The sequence below is a fragment of the Puma concolor genome, chromosome A1 (genome assembly GCF_028749965.1).
Source record: "Puma concolor isolate L17-30 chromosome A1, mPumCon1.1.hap2, whole genome shotgun sequence".
Classification (NCBI taxonomy): Eukaryota; Metazoa; Chordata; class Mammalia; order Carnivora; family Felidae; genus Puma; species Puma concolor.
This window is the reverse complement of record NC_141667.1, coordinates 125,040,184-125,060,925: the sequence shown is the minus strand read 5'-3', so window position 1 is coordinate 125,060,925 and position 20,742 is coordinate 125,040,184. Positions and strand designations below refer to the sequence as shown.

At 56.2% G+C, this 20,742-nt stretch overlaps 1 protein-coding gene across 3 annotated transcripts in view; it reads left to right on the top strand.

Moving 5' to 3' along the window:
• Positions 1–20,742, top strand: part of CXXC5 (CXXC finger protein 5) — a 35,257-nt gene that overhangs the window by 5,096 nt on the left and 9,419 nt on the right. The gene's annotated exons all lie outside the window — the stretch shown is intronic.

The following is a 20,742-nucleotide window of genomic DNA, read 5'->3' as shown; positions in this document are numbered from 1 at the left end:
AGCTGTGTGTCTGCAGGTTGGGAGTCTGTCCCCATGCAAGTGAACATGGATATGTGGTGCTTTCCTGGAAGCATGAATACATGTGTGTACATGCATGAGCAGAGCCTGTGAAAGTATGTGTTCTACGTGTGTTCTAGCTGCCTGCTCCCCATGTGAGAGGCCACAGGGCTATTCCCTGGGGGAGAATTCCCAGGAAAACTTTTTGCTTCTGGGAGAGACATGGAGCTGGAACCCTGCAGTCCTCTATATCCTTAAGAGCCGTCTGGCCTGATCCTTGCCTACCCGACCTTCCCTCCACAGTAGGGTGTCTTTTGCCAGAGACTGGCTGGGCCCAGTCACCTGGGCCAGGCCACATCTTGGGGTGTCAGTGCCCCTGGCCCTGCTCCAGTCCCTGTAATTGCATTCTGCCGCCTAATCCCCCGCCAGCTCAATTAGATCGCAAATTCTTCTTCATTTCCTGCCTCTGATGCTGGCCTCCCTCTGGGCTCGCAGGGCCTGGGAGAGAGGGAGGGGATCCTGCCCCCCTCCTGCCCGCATCAGGGGCTCTTAGAGGGTGTGATTAGTTGCTGGCACACTGGCCCTGGGGTGCAGGTTGGAACCTTGGGGGCCGACAGGACAGCTCTGTTGGCCTTCTTTGGACTAGCCTCAGTATTCCCATGCTGGGGGAGGGGCTTGTGTTACTGGTACATGGGCTCTAGGTAGACCAGACATCACTCTGGGCCAGGCCCCTACACACTGCCCTCACCCCGTGTCCCCACAGGCTCTGCTCGTGTTCTGTTTCCAGAGCAGTTGCTGGTCACCCTCTGGCACAGTAGTCGTGACCTTGTTTTTGACCTTTCATTGGTGTCTGTTCTGGAGGTCAGTAGGACCACTGAGCTCTTCTCTACTGGGTCCTCTTAACTTCCTCCCTGGTCTCAAGGGAGACTCTGACCTCACCCAGACAAGTGTGTTTGAGCACTGGCTCTGGAGTCACACCTCGTTCCAAATCTTGGCCACGCCACTGTGTAGCTGGGTATATGACCTTTGGGTGAGTTGTGTTCTCTGTGATCCTCAGTTTCTTTATCCCTGAAATGGGATAATAAGAGTGCCTGCCTCACAAGGCCATTTTCAGATGGACACAAGGATAGTTGGTCAGTGCCCAGCATCAGTAGCTAACCCACAGCATGCAATAAAAGTTGGCTTTCCTGGTGACAAGGGCTTCATACCCCTAGTGAAAAGGAAGAAAAGAGTTGGTGGCTCACACATAGCATTTCCGTTTCCATTCTGCTCATTACCAGGTGTGTGACGTTAAGCACATCACTTTGCCTCCTGGGTTTCTCTTCCCCATCTGTAAAATGGGACTGGTAATAGACCTGACCTCCTAGAACACACGGGAGGGCTATCTGCATGCAGATGCTTGGCCCCAGCTGCCCGCCCCAGCAGGTTTTCACCATATTGGTTACCTTCCTTTTTCTTTCATCACACCAAGCCTAGGGTGGTGTGGGACTGGTGAAGGCTCAGGCGCAGGGACAGGGGGACTGGCCAAGGTCATGAGGCCCGGGTGGGGTGGGAGGGCTAGGGGATGACCTGCTGGCTTGCTCACTCGTTTACTCGCTGGCTCAGCTGAGCTGTGAGGCATGGACTTCCCTCCCCGCTGGTCTCTGTGGAAAGTGGTGGCTTGGCTGATTTTTTTCTGTAAAGGGGAAGCTGGATGTCTACCCTCTCCTTCCCCAGGAGGCACCCGTGGCAGCGGCTGTGCTGACAGGCCTCCTGGCCTTCTTGCTTGGGTAGCTGGCAGCTCTGGAAGGCCGACTGCACACAGATCAGCCACAGGGAAGAGGGAACCGCTAAGGTCCCCTGCCATCACTCATCCCCACGGCCCCTCCCACCCTCAGCCTGGTCCCTTTGGATAGAAAGACAGAAAGGAGCCACAGCAGGAGAGTTGGGGAGACTGGCTCTGCCAGAGGTGGTGGAGAGGGATGGGGTGTGGATAGGGGGTCAGGAGCCCTCTGCTGCAGGGTCCCAGGATCTCCCTGGCTAGTCTTCTTATTTCTATGACCTCTGTCACTCACTGGCCTAGGTTCTTTAATATTTCATGGCCTGTGGAGCCAGCCCCCTGCCCTAGCCCCCTTTGTCTGTCTGCTTCCCCCCTTGGGGCATCCCTGTCGCTGAGTTGCTGAATTACTGACCCCAAGAGGCTGCCTTCCCGTTCCCCCAACTGGCCCCAACACCTTCTGTACCCCTCCTGACTTGTCTCCCCACACCTCTACTTGTCACACCTTCCACCTCATACACATCGTCTCCCCTTCTCTGACATCTCGGACCATCTCCCTGCCCTTTTCCTCCATTTTCCTCTTTTGTTGGCCTCCTCCTCAGCGGAACAGAAACCGTGGCAACTGGTCCGTCTGCCTGCTCCCCTGTCCACCCCTTCCTGCCCCCTCCCCCTAGCTGTGCTGGGCGTGAGAGCTGGTTTTATTTATTTTTCTGTTTGTTTGGGAAGAGGGCAGTGGCAGTTCTGGGCCCTGGCTGCTGCGCTCTGCCTAGAGCGGCGGGCAGGCGGGCCGTGCTGGCCTCCCAGGAATGTGGCTGGGACGCCCCGCGCTATATTTACTCCCCTCCAGCTGCCGGCCCCAGCAGGGCAGAGCCAGGCCTGCCCGGTGGCCCTGGGGGAGCCCTGTACCCACCCTCCCCTGTCCAGCAGACCCCACGTAGCCCTTGGGCCCACCACTCCCTCCCTTCCCTGTGACCTCTTCTGACCTCCTTGGACTCGCCTGGCCTGCCAACAGGAACACTCGTGTGCCGTGCCAGTACAGACGCAAAGTGCGGGTGCTAGGGCCTGATTCCTGTGGGGCAGCACCTGGTAGCCCCACACCCCCACCCAGGGGCCTAGCTTAGGCCTGTAATCTGGTGGCCAGAACTATGCAAAGCATCTTTCTGGGGCTCTCCCCACCAGGCCTGGTCCCTGATCTTGCCACAGTGCCCTCAGCTCTGCTGCTCAGCAATGCTGGCAGGGGTAGGGTGGGTTGGGGCCTGGGGCAGCTTTGAGCAGCTGTGTTCTGTGCACTGCTCTCCCCCTCCCACGTAATGTGCCCTCTGCTAGACCTCCCGGGTTTCTCACATAGACATCTGTGTGCACACCTGAGTGCTTGGACATACATGTGCAACACATATGAACACATGCTGGATTATACCTTCCTTGGAGGCAGGGCCATGCCTCCTGTCATTGATTCCCTCATTCATCAGATGCTCATGGGGTTTTGTGAGCCCGCGCCTTGCCAGCCATGCAGTGGGATATGGCAGTGATTCCTTCTTGTACCCCCAGTGTCTGGCACCAGCTAAGTAATGGAAGAGCTTTAGCTTCTGCTGTAATCAATTGCTATCCCCCCATTATTACTATAATAATAATAATAATAATAATAATAATAATAATAATAATAAATTAATAAAGTTTCCACAATGGTAATGGCAATGACTAACATCCTAAACCCTTACTGGGGCAGGCACTGTGTTAATGGCTTTCTTTAGTCCTCACAGTAGCCCAGTGGTTGGATGCTGTTAGCATCCCAGTATACAGTTGAGGAAACTGAGGCTGGACAGTTTGTTACTTGCCCCAGGACTTGCCACTTGGGGTTGGGTCCTGGCACAGCTCTTGACTGGCTGTGAACACCATGAGAATAGACACGGTTGTTCTGCATGTTTACTGCACCGTCCACACTGCCTGGCATACAGCAGGCACTCCCTGTGTTTGTTGACTAGAAGCCTTGCACTCCTTCTTGGGGCCCTCATACCCCTGGCAGGGGGCCTGAGGTGGTGTGTGTGTGGCGGGGGGCGATTGGCCAGTTGGACAAATGAATTAATGAATGATCAGATGATTCAGTGGGAATGAGTGCTCTCAAGGGACACTGGGTGGGAGATGTGCTTGTGCTGGTGATTGGACTGCTATGTGGAGATCAACTGTCCCAGTAGAGGATTCTGAGAAGTGGAATGGGGGGAGGGGCTGAGAAATGTGGCCAGAGACCAGTAGGCTGCTGGGGCCTAGCCCTTGGTGCAGGTCATGTCTTCTGCCAAGATCTCGGTTTTTCCATCTGTCAAATGGGCTTGGGAGGCTTTGTCCTCACTGGCTTTCAGTTGGCCTGGTCTGGGACTGGCCTAGGGAGCCTGAGAGGTGAGGGGACTGTGGTGGAAGGGAGGAAGCAGTGGGTGGTGAAGACAGGAAGATTAAGCGTGGAGCTTGGCTTGGAACCTGAGAAGCAGGGAGACCAGCCCTGACCTGACGCCTTGTCCTCCCTCTGAGCTGCAGGGTGGAGGTGCAGGTTCACAAACCTCTAGCTACCCACTCTTGTCAGAGCTGGGCTTCCTGACATCTGCAGTGTCAGTGACTGTGTGTGCCATGAGGGGGTGGCCTGTCTTCCAGGACTAGATTGGCTCTATCTCCTGGCCCATAGCCGCCCCCCCCATCCCCACTGCCTTTCCAGTTCCTGTTGATCCTGATGGGAGAGACCCACCCCTTCTGCATGACCCACCTTCTCCAAAGCTAGATGGGGTCTTGGTTAGCTGGGTCCATAACTCCAGTTGAGAGTGGGCTTGGCCCCCTTTCTTCTTGGGAGTGTAAGATCTTGGTGGCCTAGAATTTTTAGTCACAGGAATTTAGAATCAGAATGCTTGGAGCGGAGGGATTCTTTTCAGGATTCTTGTCGTGTTGGGATTCTAGAATCACAGAACCATGAGTTTTACTGCAAAGGAAGCGTGAATGGTCATGTTTCAATCTTGTTTGACGCTAGGGGACAGTGAGGATCTGAGAGGAGGGGCTTCCCTGTGGTGCCCTCAAGTGACATGAGTATGTACCTGAGACAGAAACCCAGGTCTGTCTCTGATCTACCCCTCTTTGGAGATCTGGGCTGGCATGGGGAGTGGGCTGTGTGGGCCCAGTCAGGCAGCAAGGGGGTGCGGCTGGCCTGTAGGCACAGGAGGGGTCCTTGTGGCGGTGCCCACCCACCCGCTGCCCACCCGCCTGCTGCCCACGCTTCCCGAGGCACCAGTGTGAGGAGGAAATGCCGGCTGTTGCTTCCAGCGACAGCCGGCAGGGCCGGGCGGCTTCCCAGCTCCCCCTCTGATTCATGGCCGCCTGCAGCTCCCCCCTCCCCTGGGGGCCTCAGCAGCCCCATCTGTGCAATGGGGAGAGGAGGCTCTACCCCAGAGTCTAACGTCACAAAGGCAATGAATTTGGGGCTCTTTTCAAGATCACCATGATGCTTCGAGAGTGTTGGGAGACCAGCTTGGAATAGCCAGCTGGGCGTTTGGACCCGGAGCATTGAGAAGTTCTGCTTGGAGTCAGTCACCCTAATGCCTCCTATAGTCTGAATTGGTGCTGAATTGGTTCCTGGGGCAGAAAGTGTGGTGGGTGGTAAAAGGAAGAGCACTGGATGGGAGGCTTAGGTCACTGGGCTCTCTCTTGACCTCAGTATACCCATCTGCAAAATGGAGGATGTTATTCAATGAGGTCTTATTCACTGTCAACTCTACCTGGGTATGTGCTGGATGAGGTGCATACTGAGAATGCTGAGGCAAGTAGCAGAGTGGTGGGGCAGGGCGGGGGTCTCTTTGGCTGCAGACATGGGGCGGGAGTATGATTTGGCTGAAGGGGTGGCTCTAGGAGAAGGAATGAGGTAGGGGGGAGATAAGGAGCCTGCCAGCAAGGCAATGTCCAGCGGAAAATCCCAGCCGTTCTCAGGAAGCGTTTCCTCCACCGGTCTCCTGGGAGGGAGGCAAGGCAAGCAGGAAGGCGAGTAGATGGGGGCAAACAAAGCCCCCCAGCCAGTCTGAGTGGAGATGTCCCTGGCCTGGCAGCTAGGCGGGTGTGCCCCTCGCACTGCGGGAGGGCTGGAACGCACCCCCCACCATGCTCTGAAACTGGGCCTGTGGTGGGAGGGCCAGGGCTGCCAGGAGGGGCCGGGCCATAGTCCAGATTTCAAAGCCTTCCCCAGGGGCCTCGTGGTGCCCTCCGCCCTGTCCTGAGCTGCCGCCGCGGGGGTGGCAGATGCTGTTTCATCGGCTGAGGCAAGTGGGAGGCCTCCGGAAGGTCCTCCTGGGAGGTTCCGGGGGGCAGTGGGGGCGTCAGCAGCTGCCGCCCAGCCAGAGCTGGCTCACAGTGGCCTCCCAGGTCCCTGTGTACCCCAGGCTTGGGGCCTGGGGGAAGTGCTTTGGAATTGAGACTGGTCCCCCCTGCCTTTGCCTCACCCACCCCCCCCAACACACACACACACACACACACACACACACACACACACACACACACACACACACTGCCCACCAAGCTTCTTGGCTCTGGCCACCTCCCATCCCTGGCTGTGTCTGCAGAGCCCCCCGGGGAAGGCAGGGGAGGAGGCGCAGTGGGCTCAGAACAGCGGGTGCCCGTGCAGCCAAGTATTTGTGCGAGCTGTCAGAGACAGACAGGCATGTGGGGAATTTGGTGCGTGTGGGGCTGGGGGAAGCAGCCGGGTGGGCAGGCAGGCAGGGAGGGAAGGTGGGGGTGCCTCCCTCGCCTGTTGAACCCTGCAGAGACCACTGTTTTCCCCAGCCCCAAACCAGAAGGTATGTCAGGCACTGTCTTCCTGCCGGTACCAGTGCAGTGAGACTATGACCCTTGCTAGGGTCTGTTATGGTGCTGACACTGGGGAAGGGGGTGCCATGTTGAGTGTTGGAGCCTGGGAGAAGCTGTCTGGTGAAGTGTGGAGCCAGGCAGGAATCCGGGTTGTGCCCGACTCTGGCCTCCAGGAAATAGCAGCTGTTATGCTCCCATGTACCCCCGCCACCAACCCCCCTGCCCCCAAGCCTGGCACAACTTGTTTCCTGGCCAGGGTCCGGCTGGGGCAGATTGGAGGAGCCTGGTATTGCCCAGTCTGGGCAAGGAACAGGCTGGGTGGAAGGGGCCATGTTTATAAGCCTACAGGTACTTGGGGTGCTGGGGAGGGTCTTCCCCCAGACATTCTTTTGCGAAAGCAGGTTGGAGTCACTTGGATGAGGGGAACTTGGCCCTTCTTTCCCTGGACAGAGACCCCAATTTAGTCCCCTTTGGGGTCTGCTCTCCAGTAGTGCCTATTAGGCATGTTAGGGCCTAGAGTTGAGTAATACTTGATGTTTCATATCTGAGAACTCAGACAGGGGGCTACACTGGCCCAAGATCACACGGTGGGCTCCCCAGCCTTCTCTCTACCCTCATGTGGGTGGGGCCAATGGGGAAGAGGTGAACATTGGGGGTTTGCTGGGGTGGGGGGACTATATTTAGTCCTGCAGAGCCAGGGGGCCCCTGGGAGCAGCTGTCAGTGGGGGGACAGACAGAGGCCTGGAGCTGCATTTAGTCTGGACAGAAATATCCTCCCCCCACCCACCCACCCACTGGCTGGGCGGCCAGGCTGCGGGCTTGTCCCCTGAGGGGCAGCTTGCCTGGGCCTGGCGGCCGGCGGGACAGGCAAGATGACCCGATAGGCTTTTCCCAGCTCAGGTTTCGATGAAACAGGAACCGGAGCCGCAGCCTGGGCTGTGGGGGCCAGGGCAGCCGGAGCCTAGGGGGCCAGGGCGGCCTCCCCCTACTCCCCCCTTCTCCCTGTGGTGCAGCCTCCCATTCTCTGAGGCCTGGGGAAGAGGCAGGTTATTTATCAAGCCAGCCTCCCTGCCGTGTCTGCCTGCGCCTCCCCCCACCATGCCTCCCCCCACCTTGCCTCCCACCCCCCCCCCCCACTCTTGTGCTGGCGGCCATGAGCCTAGCAGAGCAGGGTGAGCTGGGCGGGCAGGCAGGCGGCAGGATGAGCTCAGGAGACGTGAGTCACCCCATCCCTAGCAGCCCCACGAGGCCCTGCGGCCTTGCAGGCAGAGCGCACTCACGCACTCCTCACACGGCACACCCAGGGGCACACGCTTGGGACAGACACATTTCACTCAGCACACGTAGTTCCACAGGACCCAGCACATACAACCAATGCACACAGTGCGGTCCTGGTCACCTAATCTGTGGACGCTTACAGTCACAGCCCTGGCTTCTGGCATGTACACATGTTGGCACATAGGTAGTCACACGTGGGCGTGCTGTACCCTTGGGAGGACCCCAGACACCGCTGCAGTGAAGTTGTATGTCTGCTCCATCTTCAGGACACAGCCCACAACCACATGGTCCCATAGAATCGGGCCAGGAGCACTGACACAACAGAACCTGGCATGTGTGCCCACACATGTGTACACACACACATGCAAACACACATGATACAGTTGGGGCACCACTTACCCAAATGACCATTGGCCAATGTAGAGTCACCTGAGTTCTGTAAGGTAGGTGTGAGAAGGGAGGTGTTTTCTCCCATCCCCCAGGCTGGCTTGGCTTTCTCTAGGGGAAGAGGCCCAAGTGTCAGGCTTGGAAATGTTAAACCCACCCTGACCTCCAGGATGAAGTCTGACCCCGGTAGAGCAGGTTGGGTACAAATGGGGGAGAGATACAGAGGTAGCCAGGAAGAGGAAAGACCTGGAAAAGAAAAGCTGTGGAAGATATGTTTTCCTGGGAATGCCGAGTGGCCAGCTGCTGCCCCACTCAGCGGGCAGGTCCTTGGGAGTTTGGGGGTACCAGAAATTGGGGGAAGAGACCCCCTTGTTCTAGTGAGCTGTGCCCCAGGAGCCTGCCTGCTCACTCTGGCACCCGCTTTCCTCAGTTCTTTTGGCTCCCAAATCTCATCATCTCCCCCACCTTGCAACTGGTACCCTGAGATTTAGAATTCAGACAAATTTCCTGGTTCTTAGTCTACTGGCCTACAAAATGGGTACAGAGTTGACCTGAATACCAGGAGCGGCTGGGCTGCTGGATTGGAGGGATGCCCTCAAGGAGCCTGTAAGTTTCTGCTGTGCATTGGGTCTAGGGCTTGCCTTCCCTGGACTGGGCAGAACTGGGGGCATGTCTGTTTTTCATATACTGAAAAACACCTGTTTTCAGATTAGAGAATTGAGTCTGATGGGTCTGACTTCATGGTCATGAAGGGCTTTAGACACAATCAGCCAGCACCCAGACTACAGATCATTCTGGCTCTACAAGGTTGAGAGAGCCCAGAAGGGGTCAAGAGGAAGGTGGTTGTAAGGTCTTGGGCCCAGGCTAGCTCCCATCTCCTGACCACACAGATCGCCCTCATAAAGGCCTAGACAGTGGTCAGGGAGGGAAGGAGGGGCCCAGGCATTCTGAAGTAAACAAACAGCAATGGTCAGTCAGGAGGATTGGATGTCCCCTGAGCCATGGACTCGAGTGGGACAGGCCTGGGCTCCAAACTTGGCTTGGTCACTGCCTGCTTTGCAATCATGGGCCACTCTGACCTCACTTTTGCCACCTATAAAATGAGTATGAACCTTATCTCTGTGTCTCAAAGCTATGAGACCTGAAATAGATAGTGGGGTGTGGTTCTCACTATGTCTCACCTGGATCTCCAGGTGAATCCAGACCTCCTCCCGAACTGACTGCTCCACCAAAGCTGGCATTTTCCTGGGAGTGGTACCCCATCACAAGGACTCCTTAATTAGACTATCTTGGATTCAGCCTTCTTTAGGGCTGTTCTCAGGGAACGCTAAGGTGTGGGAGTGTAGAGGCTGACCTTGGGGCCACAGGGAGGGGGAGGCATGGGAATGGGTTGGACCCAGGGAGAGGAATGTGGGGTCCTTGGGTGTCTGGACATCCCTGGGGGCTTTACAACATGGGAGGAAGCAGAGTCAACCATAGATCGACTTCTATGGATTGAATAGATATGAGTCTATGCATTCTCAGTTCCCCAACCCACCAGTACACAACAAGGCCACAAGTTAGACTCAGCAGGGACTTACAGGTGGCAAATAGGTTCTTTGCAGGGTGGTGAGGGGCTTGGCAGACACCTGTGTGAATGCACTGTTGGGACCACTGGAGACAGAAGTGCTGACATAGAGCAGGCCGGGCTGGGGGCCCAGGGAGGGAGGAGGAAAGGTTGGCAGGAAGTATAGATGTGTTCTTCCTGTGGCCAGAAAAGGCAATGCAGGCCTGGACAGCTGAGTGCTGCCCTCTCTATAGACTTCAGACCTCTACCAATGTTCATGTCTCTTTGTTCCTTCAGGTAAGAGGGCAGGGGAGAAATGATCTCCATGGGGCTGGAGAACTGAAGCACAAGGGATTGGCTCAGATTCAAAGGCAAACAGTGACAGAACTGGGGCCACAACCTAGGTTACCCAGCACTCCTGGCTTGAGCTGTTCTTGACGCTCTTGTACTGGCTGATGATGGCAGTAAAAATAATACAGCTGTCATTTGTTGAGCACCTTCTGTATGCTGGCCCTGCAACTGAGAACTTCTGTCCTCTCTAGGACCCTGACGAGGGTGGGGCTGTCATCCTGTGCGCTTTACAGACCGTGGAATGGGCTGAGCAAGGTCAAGCAACTTCTCTGAGGCCATCTAGAATGTGAGCTGTAGATTGGGAGAAGAAGCCCGATCCCAAGCCCACTTGGACACTTTCATGGTCTGAAACTGTGCTTCAGGGCAGGGGGGGTCCTACCCATCCCCATAATCACATGACAAGTAATGTTTCTGGTTGGGCCATCCTCTTCCCCACCTGTGCCCAGCTCCATGACTGTCCTAGGGCCCTCTGCTATCTCAGGGCACTCCCCAGGTTTGGACACAAGGGCCTTGGGACTGCTGACTCCTTAGGCCTGGGAAGGGTGAGCCCTGTTGACTCTGGCTTCTGCAAGGGTTGTGATTCACTGGGACTGGGGTAGAAGACCAGGGGATGCACCGGGGAGCAGATTGGTACCTCTTACGGTTTCGGGGATATCCTTGCACACAAGTTCTGGGAAACTCAATTGCTGTGCTTGTGGGAGCCGCCTGGAGTCCTGGTCAGGGTCACATACCTCCTGCATCCCCCAACCTCCCACCTTCCTGGGGGCTCCTTTCCCTTCTAGGGAGCCCTGCATGGAGTAGTCGAGAAAGTGCCCTTGAGTTAGAGATATCTAATTCTGTACACAGGGGCAGCCAGAGCAGTGACCCCCCACCCCCCAGTCAGTGTGCCAGTTAGCCAGCGAGAGCACCAGGCACAGTGTGGCCCTAGGTCAGGACTCAGTAGAGGTCACTGAGTCAGGTTTTTGTTCTGGAAGTTGGTATTGGCTTCAGATGGAGGAGGAGATTCTCTGGGTTTAGGGTCCTGGGCTATGTGGCAAGTCACTTCCCCTTTCTGGTCTCAGTTTCTACATCTGTGAAATGACAGACAGTCTGCTGAACACGTTCTCTGGGGGAGGGGTAAGTCAGTCAGACACACACCCACATGCCTTCAGCTGGTGTTCCCAGGTCCCCCAGGCCCAGTGTTCCTGTAGCCCTCACACTGGCCACCGGATCCAGGAGGAACAAGGCAGGCTCTAGAATTGGGCAAGCCTGGATTTTATTTTTTTTATTTTTTATTAAAAAAAAATTTTTTTTAATGTTTATTTATTTTTGAGACAGAGAGAGATAGAGCCTGAACAGGGAAGGGTCAGAGAGAGAGGGAGACGCAGAATCTGAAGCAGGCTCCAGGCTCTGAGCTGTCAGCACAGAGCCCGACGCGGGGCTTGAACTCACGGACCGTGAGATCATGACCTGAGCCGAAGTCAGGCACTTAACCGACTGAGCCACCCAGGCGCCTCAAGTCTGAGCCTCAGTGTCTTCATCTGTGAAATGGGTGAACCTTGGTGCTTACTTCTGGGTTACTACTGTGAGGATAAAACAAAGTGTGGACAGAGCACCTGGCACAGACTCTGTCGATGGTAGTGACAGTGGAACCCTGACAAATACCCCGAGCTGTCCTCCTGGTTGCTGTCCCCCGCCCATCCTTGGTCTCAGGGATTCTGGGAAGGAGACAGTGCCAGTCTGCTGGCTCAGCCGGCTTGGCCACTGACCTTCAGAGCACCCAGGCTGTCAAGGCCGCCCGCCTGCCCGCCCGCCCGCCTCCCTGCCTGCCTGCCTGCCTGCCTGCCGGGCGGGCAGGGAGGGGCGCCAGCCAGCTCTTCGCCTGATGCTACCCGCCCCTGCTCCCACTCTCCTCTTCCTCTCTGCGCCTGTGTGTGAGCTAATTAATCTCAGCCCCTTTGGGAAATTAGAACGCTGCAGCCGCGGCCTCCTCAACCTCGCAGTGCCTGTGCTGCTACTGGGCCCTGCCAAGACCCACTGTGGTTTGGGGGCATGGGGTGGGGGATGGGGGAGCAGGATGAGCTGGGCAGGTGTGAGTCTCCCTGAGCGCCCCCCCGTCCTGACCAGGGAGCTCTGGCTTTCTAGCTTCCTCCCCTTCCAGACAGCATCCATAAGGACATCAGGCAATTGCTTCGCTGGGTGAAACTCAACCCCCAGCACCTCCCTGCACTGGTCCTGGGGCTGGTACGGTCATCCCTCACCCCACGTTCGATCTCGTTGCGGGGTCCTCTTGCCTGCCCAGTTCAGGCTGATGCAGATAGATGTAATTATGGAATTTTGCTTGGGAAATTAATTTGAAAAAGTTAATTAATTGGTGGTTCCGGAGGTGGCAGGCTCCACGCCCAGCCAGTCCTACTGACGTCAGTGCTGACCCGCCTGAGACGTGCAGCTTCCTGGGCAGGCTGGGGAGAGGGACCCCAGTGACCTGATTGGGCAGTCCTGGTGCAGGCAGAAGCACAGTGAGGAGGAAGAGGCAGACTAGTATCCTCACCCAGTGTTGGCACCTGGAAAGTGTGTGTTGACTGGACGTGCTAGATGAACTTGGGCATCCTGAGAACTCTGCCACTTGTTAGCATGTTCAACAAGCCATTGTCAAGCTTCTGTATACCAATCCCAGTGTCTCAAGTGTCCATAGCCAGCATAGACAGCTGAATGTTTTGTCCACTTCTTATAAATCTCTTTTCTCAAAACCTCTAAACCTATACCCAAAGGCTTTTCTAAAGGGTTCAAGGGACATTATAGATCCATTGTGCAGATGGAGTAACTGAGGCCCAGAGAGGATGTGACTTGCCCATCTTTTAAGCTCTGTCCTCCAGCAGGATGGCTTAGGGGGTGTATAAAGCTTAGGCTTCTTCCCAGGGGAGGAATACTTCCACGGGCAGCCCCCTTCCAAGTTCCAAGTGACAGGGGCCTTAAAGTTGGCTCTGTTCCCTAAGGAGAGGGCCAGAGAACGTGGCCAGCCCCCAACCCTGGCTCCCCTGGTCCTGTTGTGTCTCCTGCCCCGACCCCCACTATCAGACATGTACGTTGCCCTGTGTGTGCATGTAGGGGCTTCCTCCACCACCCTACCTAATCCTCAAGATGACCTAGCTGGCTGAGGCAGGAGTCTCATGCCCCAGGGCTCCCTTTGGTACATAGAGACCCCATTTCTTTTTTTTTTTTTTTAATTTTTTTTAACGTTTATTTATTTCTTTGGGACAGAGAGAGACAGAGCATGAACGGGGGAGGGGCAGAGAGAGAGGGAGACACAGAATCAGAAACAGGCTCCAGGCTCTGAGCCATCAGCCCAGAACCCGACGCGGGGCTCGAACTCACGGACCGGGAGATCGTGACCTGGCTGAAGTCGGACGCTTAACCGACTGCGCCACCCAGGCGCCCCAAAGAGACCCCATTTCTAGTACCTCCTGGCAAGGGCCCCTGACCAAGTTCTAGTGTCTAGAGGAGTGTGGGCTCAGTAAAGTCTTTGTCCAGACTATGGAAGGGTAAGGGCTGGGGCAAGAGGTAGCCATCTATAAAATAGGAGAATGAGAGCCAAATGGACCGTTAGGACAGGTCAGGGATACTGACTTGCAGGAGGTCAGCAAGGTGAGGAACTTGGGCTTTCAAGAGGTTTGGACCTGCATTCTTCCAAGCTGTGTGGCTTGGGCAGGTTCCTCAGCTTTTCTGAGATACTTTCCTCATCTGTTAAATGGGATGATCACATAGGCCACTCAGAGTGCTGTGGTGAGGCACAAGGTGGTAGAATCACTTGAGGTGTCTGGCCTTGGCACCAGGCCGGGTGGGAGAACAGGGAGCCAGTGGGACTGTGCTGGTGCCAGGGCCTGAGAAAGCCCACAGGGTTTTGGAAGGGAATCTGGTGCATGTGGTTGGACCGAGGAACTGGAGAACACAAGAGGAGGTGATACTTGTGGGGCACCCAGGGGCCAACAGCTTGCAGCCCAGAGCCCTGGGGCCCTCTAGGGGGAGTCATTCCGTACAGCATCACTCCCAGATTTGTTTAGCACGTTCCCTCAGGACGTTCCCACGACCCAAATGGGACCTGCAGTTAATTGTGTAGGCCTCACCTGATAGTTGTTCAGAATAAAAGTGACCATCATGGACAGGCTGAGCTGGGCACTTTGCATCCCACAGCACTCTGATGTGGTCTGTACTGAATTTCTTCAAGGTCTGACTTGGAGGCTTGGGTTTAAGCAGGCCATACCTATTCCCTGAGCATCCTGTGTAAGCTGGGTATAGGGTCAGAAGGGAGAAGAAGCTTCTTCAACCCACCTTCCCTCCACGAAGCTCTATGGTACTGCCTTCCAGCTCGTTAGACCATTGGCTGAGTGTTCAGGGCTCTCTGCACAGACTGTTAAACATTCCTGTGAGTGTATCTGTCCATAGGTGCCATATATAGCACCCTAGACTGGGAGCTCCTTGAGGGTGGGGTCCATGGCATCTCTCTCTGTATCCCATGCCTAGCACAGAGTTAGCTCTAAATAGGATAGGGCTGTTTTCCTATTTTGTAGGCAGACAAGTTAAGGCTCTGTGAGGACGTTGCTCAGCCAAGGTGAACACAGCCTTTTGAGGGGCAGAGCTAACCTGGCCCAGGTGGGTGTGGGGCTGCTGGTGCCCTCCTGGGGACCTTGTGTGGGCCTCACTACCTTCCCTGACTTCCCTGGGGCCTGCAGCTCCTGATCCACTTGGCGGGCAGTGTTCCCAGTATCCAGGCTTAAGCCCTGTGCTCCCAAGAGTGGGGAGTGAGGAGTTCTGGCATCAGAGTGTCAGAGGGCAGATCTTAATCTCTCCAAGCCTCAGTTTCTTCATCTGTGAAATGGGGATCTTGGTACTTCTGCCTGGTAGAGCTTGGGGATGGGGGAGTGGTTACAAGAAATAATGCATGTGTTCTTAGCTCCATGCCTCCTTAAGTGTCCCGCCATGGTTATTATTATTGTTGACACTGTTACTGTGTTACCATTACATTATTATTCTCGCTCTCGGGGCCCCAGCGGCTGCGGTGGCTTTGGGCCTGGACACAGAGCTCTCCTCTGCAGAGGAGTTACAGTTTCTAATTAGTGCCCCAAGGAGAGGGCCTAGGTTTTTATTTTTTCTGGAGGATCCCACCTGCCCAAGGCTTCCCCAGCCCCTGTCATACCCTCCCCAGCCTCAGGTAGGGGGCCTGGCTCCAGGCAAAAGCCTCCCCAAATTTCCCCTGCCACTCCCCCCGCCTCGCAGACCTCTGGGGCAATGAATCATTTATGAGGCAAAAATGAAACCAATTAAGGACAAACTTTGAAAGCCTCTAATTGCTGCGCCTGGTGGCACCGAGGAATGAGGGGAGGCAGGCCTGCTCGGTGCGGAATCTCCTTGGCCCGGTCCTTCCCAGGCCGCCTGTCCCACAGCGTCTCAGGGCGCCGCGTCCTCCCGGCTCCCCGCCGCCTCCCGGCCGGCCGCGAACGTGCCTGCGCGGCTCTGGCTGCTGCGTCTGCCGCCCCGGCGCCCGGCCGGGTCCCAGGCCGACTAATTAGGCCCGGCTCCCCTCCCCGCGCCGCCCGCTCCAGGCCCGAGGTGATGGCGGCTGTTCCTGCCGTTCTGGGGCCTGTGCCCCAGAGCTGGCCGCGTTTCTCGGGGCGGGAGCCAGCTCGGCTCGCCTGGCTTAACCCAGACGAGCCCAGGACGCCCTGTCCCTGAACTGGGAGGCTGGGGCTCCCCACGCCCCCACAGTGGGGTACAGGCGAGGGTAGGCTTCCGTCGGTGCTGGGGCACATGGTTGGACAGTGCCATTCAGTTTCAGGCAGAGCCGCTCTGCTCAGCACAGCAAGAGTGGAAGGAGCCGGAGCTGGAGGGGGGGGGTGGTGGGGGGGGTGGCTGATGAGAGGGAAGCTGGGAGATGCAGGGCAAGGGGTAGGGCGGGGTATTGAGCTCCTGAAGTGTTGCAGCGGAACCCTCAGCTTTGTCAGGAACACAGTGACCTAATGCAGATTCCTTAGCCTTAGTTTCCCTGTTTGTAAATTATCAGGACTGACCAATCTTCTCCTGATTCGAGATTTGAGGAACTGGGCTTTATATCCCCTACTTCCCTCTCTTGTGAGCTCTGGGAGGGTGGAGGTCAGGGTCTGGAGTATGGACCCAGCAGGGCCTGCCTCACTGCCATGAGCTCTGGGCACGGGTGACCAGCCTGCTCGCTGTGCTGAGGGCCAGGCAGGCCCTGGGCACTCAGGCACGTTGTTTGCTGAAACCAAATTTCTGTGCTTGTGTTTTTCCATAATTATATTAGCAGGTGGGATTTTTCCTCGGGGAGGCAGTGGGAGGGGGAGCGCCATGGCAGTGTCCCCGCCTGCTCTGAGCGTGAGCTCACACTCAGCTCTGCCCGCCCGCCTGTAATGATTTTTTAATTATGCAGCCAGTGCTCGGAATTGTTAATCCGCCTCCAGCCCAGCATCCCCTCTTGCAGCTCACACCCCAGCCCCTCACTGGTGTCCCCAGAGTGGTGGTGCCCAGCCGGGTGTCCATCACCGATGCTTAAAGTCCCCACCACAGTGAGAAAGAGGTTAGGCAGAGAGGGCCGCAGGGGTAACTCTGCTCCATGTGCATGTGACAGAACTTGGTGGTGGTGGGGCCTGTGGCTCTCTTTGTCCTCCTTCCCTCCTTTAGCCCCAGCATGGCTTGTACCATGGCTCCAGGATAGCTGTGGCTCTGGACAGGGACAGAGGAGGGATCAGTGCCCACCCCTGAGTGATTTGGCCACACCCATTTCAGAGACATTAGCCCCACTCTCCAGCCTTGTGTGACCCCAAGGACACACACAAGTATGATCTTTGTCTCTGTCACACACACAGTCACACTCTGCTTCCCTTCCACTCAGACTCACAGCTACACAAGCACAATAGCATGCTCTGTGTTTCTCACACACATAGCCACACCTGAGGGCCAGGGTGCCCTCAGGAGACCACATAGCTGCCTCCCGTGGCCTACAGTGCCCTGCCCCCACTCCCTTGCCTTCATACCTTCCACCCCCACCCCCTAACTGGGATGCACTCTGAGGCCTTCCTTCTCCCACCGGGTGCAGTGGCTGCCTGTTGTGGCTGGGCCTGCCTGGACATCCATCGACCTGGCCTGGGGGAGGTGGTGGGGGTGGGGGCTGTTCTGCAGCACCGTGGCGGCGGCTCCTCTCCAGGCGCCCAGCTGTGGCATCTGTCAAGGTCAGATAGCGACTCCGGAACCAGCCGGCTCGGCCCCATGGCCCCTCTCGCCTCATTATTTTTGTGTTCCGGGGCTGCGGCGACACCTCCCTCCTTCCTCCTCAGCCTCCTGCCTCATGCCTGCCTCCCCCACGCCTCTGCAGGGAGGGCCTGCGGTCTGGGGGCTTTTGTTTTCCAGTTTTTTCCACGCTCAGGCCAGGCAGGCTGGGTAAGACGCTGGTCAGAGCTGTTAAGTCTTGAACAACAGGCAAGGAAGGTGCCTCCCTCGTGACTGGGACAGGCTTTCGGCTAGTGGAACCCTGGGTTGGTTTCTCAGGGGGACAAACTGAACGTGGGTGGAACCCAACCCCCACCAAAGCTCAAGCACACCTGTGCGTAGCTTCCTGTTTCCATAGGGGCCCCAGCACCTGGCACCAGTTCCTGTCTGCACCATCCCCATTCCAGTCAGGCCCCACATTCACATCTCAGAACCCCCTAGAGGCCCTGATACAATTCCGTGTGTGCACATGCACACAAACACACTGGTATACACACAGCGGCAGTGTGTTGACACTCATGGGCCAGAAGAACCCACAAACATCTACCCGCCACGTAAACCACTATACTGTACACACATGCACACTGAGGCGTATGCTCACATCCACAGATGTAGATAACACACACTCTACTTGTACACACAAGGAGGTAACACGGTCACAGACATTCACCTGCACTGGTTTATAAGCCTCATGTATACATCAGTGTTCACACCCACAGAGTGACATCTTGAGTCTGTGCACTCACACCTGGGCACACCCGGAGTCCCCAGACACACACACTCATGCACACAGCACGCGCAGTATCTGACACACCTCCCAGGTGGATACATGCAGATATCCTGGTCCATAGTGCTGCTCTTCACGATATGCACTCCAGCCAGAGCTCACTCCCTGGGGCCCAGTGTTCCTTGAGCACATTTATACCACCCAGGAGGCATTTGTCCCTGAAATGCTGAAGTGAGCTTGAGGCCTCCCCCTTGATGTGCTCTGTGTGTCCAGGGAGCCCCTGGAGAGTGGGAAATGGTGGTTGACAGATGGACTGTCCTACCAGCCTGGTCAGCCTCTTTATGTAGACCAACCTGGGCCCAAGAACACCAAGATGGAGTGTGACGGGGGCAGGTCCCGGGTTCACATGGTGAACTTGGTGGCTTCTGGCAGAGAGGGCGGCCTCAGGTGGGATGGCCTCTCAGGTTCTGTTTCTGGGTCCCTGGCCACCACCAGCCCCCAGTTAGGGTGTGTAAGTGTTGGGGGAATGAGATGTGGGCAGACTCCAGGCCCCCCAGGGTCTCTGGGGTAGTCCTGGCCATCCACTCACTTCCTCCGCCAGCTGTGGACTGCTGTGACCACCCTTGAGAGGGGGAGGTAGCTGGAGGTTTAGCAGTGACAGGGCCCCCACCCCCCAGGAAACTCAAAACCCTGGGCCAGCCGCGGGTGGCGGGTTGGGGCAGGCACAAAGAGGGCCTCTGTGCGGCCCGGCTGGGCTGCCCACAGGATTCTGGGGGAGGAGGCAGGAGCCGGTTTCCGTCCCATTCTGCTTCCTGCGGAGGCCGCCGGAATGCCCGGAGCTCTGGCCTAGCCTGGCCCGTCCGGCCCACCCGCAGCCCCTTCCCCTGTCTTTTCCTGGGCCTTAGGGTACAGCTGCAGAGTTCTCTGCAACAGTGCCTTCACACGTTTGCCCAGAGCCTGAGAGCCATCCCCCAGAACCCATGGGAAACCTAGGGGGTTCCCCTAGGCTGGGCTGAACTGGACCTCATCCTCCAGCCATAATCCCTCCTTCCATGTCCCTCAGAGCCCTTGGCCAGTGTTGGAGAGCCAGGCCTTGGGGTCACACAGACCTGGTTTCCAAATCCTGGCTTTGCCACTTATTGACCTTGTGACCTTAGGCAGGTGACTTTACTTCCCTGAGTCTCACCCTGTAAATGGGTGACAATACTAGTTAAAGAGTTACAGAAAGAATTCAGTGAGAAAATGTGTGTAAAATGCTTAGCACAGTACCTGGTAGAGTGAGTGTGCGTTATTAGGGTCTGCTATTACGTCTTCTGGGGACATAGGATTGGGAAAGAGCTAGATGCTGCTCTCCCAAATAGGTCTTATATGTGGGGCTTTTTCTCAACCCTATGACCTATTCAAAACCCTTCTCTCCAGTCTTCAGTTTCCCTATCTGCAAATCACATCACAGGCAGATTCAAGTTCTCTGGGATTTAGAGGATGGGAGGGGGTCACTATCTAGAGTCTTTTCTCTGTGTCTCTCTACCTTTTTGCTTGTGGGCCCCTCATGGATAGTGACTTTTTACAGTTTGGGGTGAGGAATAAGATCCATTCTCCATTTTACAGATGGGAGACTGAGGCTCAGTGTAGGCAAGAGGTTTGGTCAAGTCAACAGGAAGAGACAGGATGGAGCCAGAAACCTAGACTTTAGGACTCTCATCCCCTACATGGTCCTGTTAACACCCTTGCTCCCCACACACAAGCCCTGGAAAGATAGATCCCCCTCCTCTAATTCCTTGGCCCACTTATGTTGAGCTAGCCTTCCTCGGCTTACCCAGCGGGAGGGAGATCCTGAGTGAGTGAGTGGGTGGGCTCTGATCCCAGGTCGGTGTCAGCTTGGTCATTAGTTTGGGAAACGTCAGTCTAGATCCAGAGGGTCCCAAACGGAGAGGGCATTGCTTTCTCTACATCACAACTGTTTACCGAACTGCCCGCTCTAAATGGGGCAGTAATCATCTTCCTTCAGAAGGTGTGTAGGAAGATTCAGTGAGACAAGGAATACAGTGTCTGGCACACGGGAAGTCCTCGTTCCTTAACATATTAGCTATTACCCTCCTGGTTCCATGTGATAGACAGAGAAACAGACTCAGAGGCCTTATGCCAAGGTCACACAGAGAGGAAGGACTCTTCTGATCCTTCCGCTCTTCTAGGGAGGGAACCTGGCCTGACAGAGGTACCTGGTAAGGAAGGCTTTGTCTTTATCTGAAGTGTCCCAGATCACTCCCTAGAGCTGCAGGTCAGGGGACACTGCCTGCCTGGGGCCTCAGTGTTCTTGTCCATGAAATGGGCTGACCCCCTCCTCCAGCTGTTTTTTGAGAACTCTGTAAAGGAGAGTAAAGTACCGTGTACTCCTGGGGTCTTCTTTAGCATGTTTCATTCTTCACGTAATGGGGTTTGTGCCTGCCCTAGGTGAAGGGGTCTAAGAGGGTCAGGGGTATGGAGTCAGGGAAACAGAACTGTAGCCCCCTGCTGTCTTTGGTAGTTGGTCTGGGGGGTTATTAGTCCTGAGGAAATTCTAGTAGTACTGAGGACATGTCCTACCCCAGGCCATCTGCTGGGTGTTAGCAGTGGTTA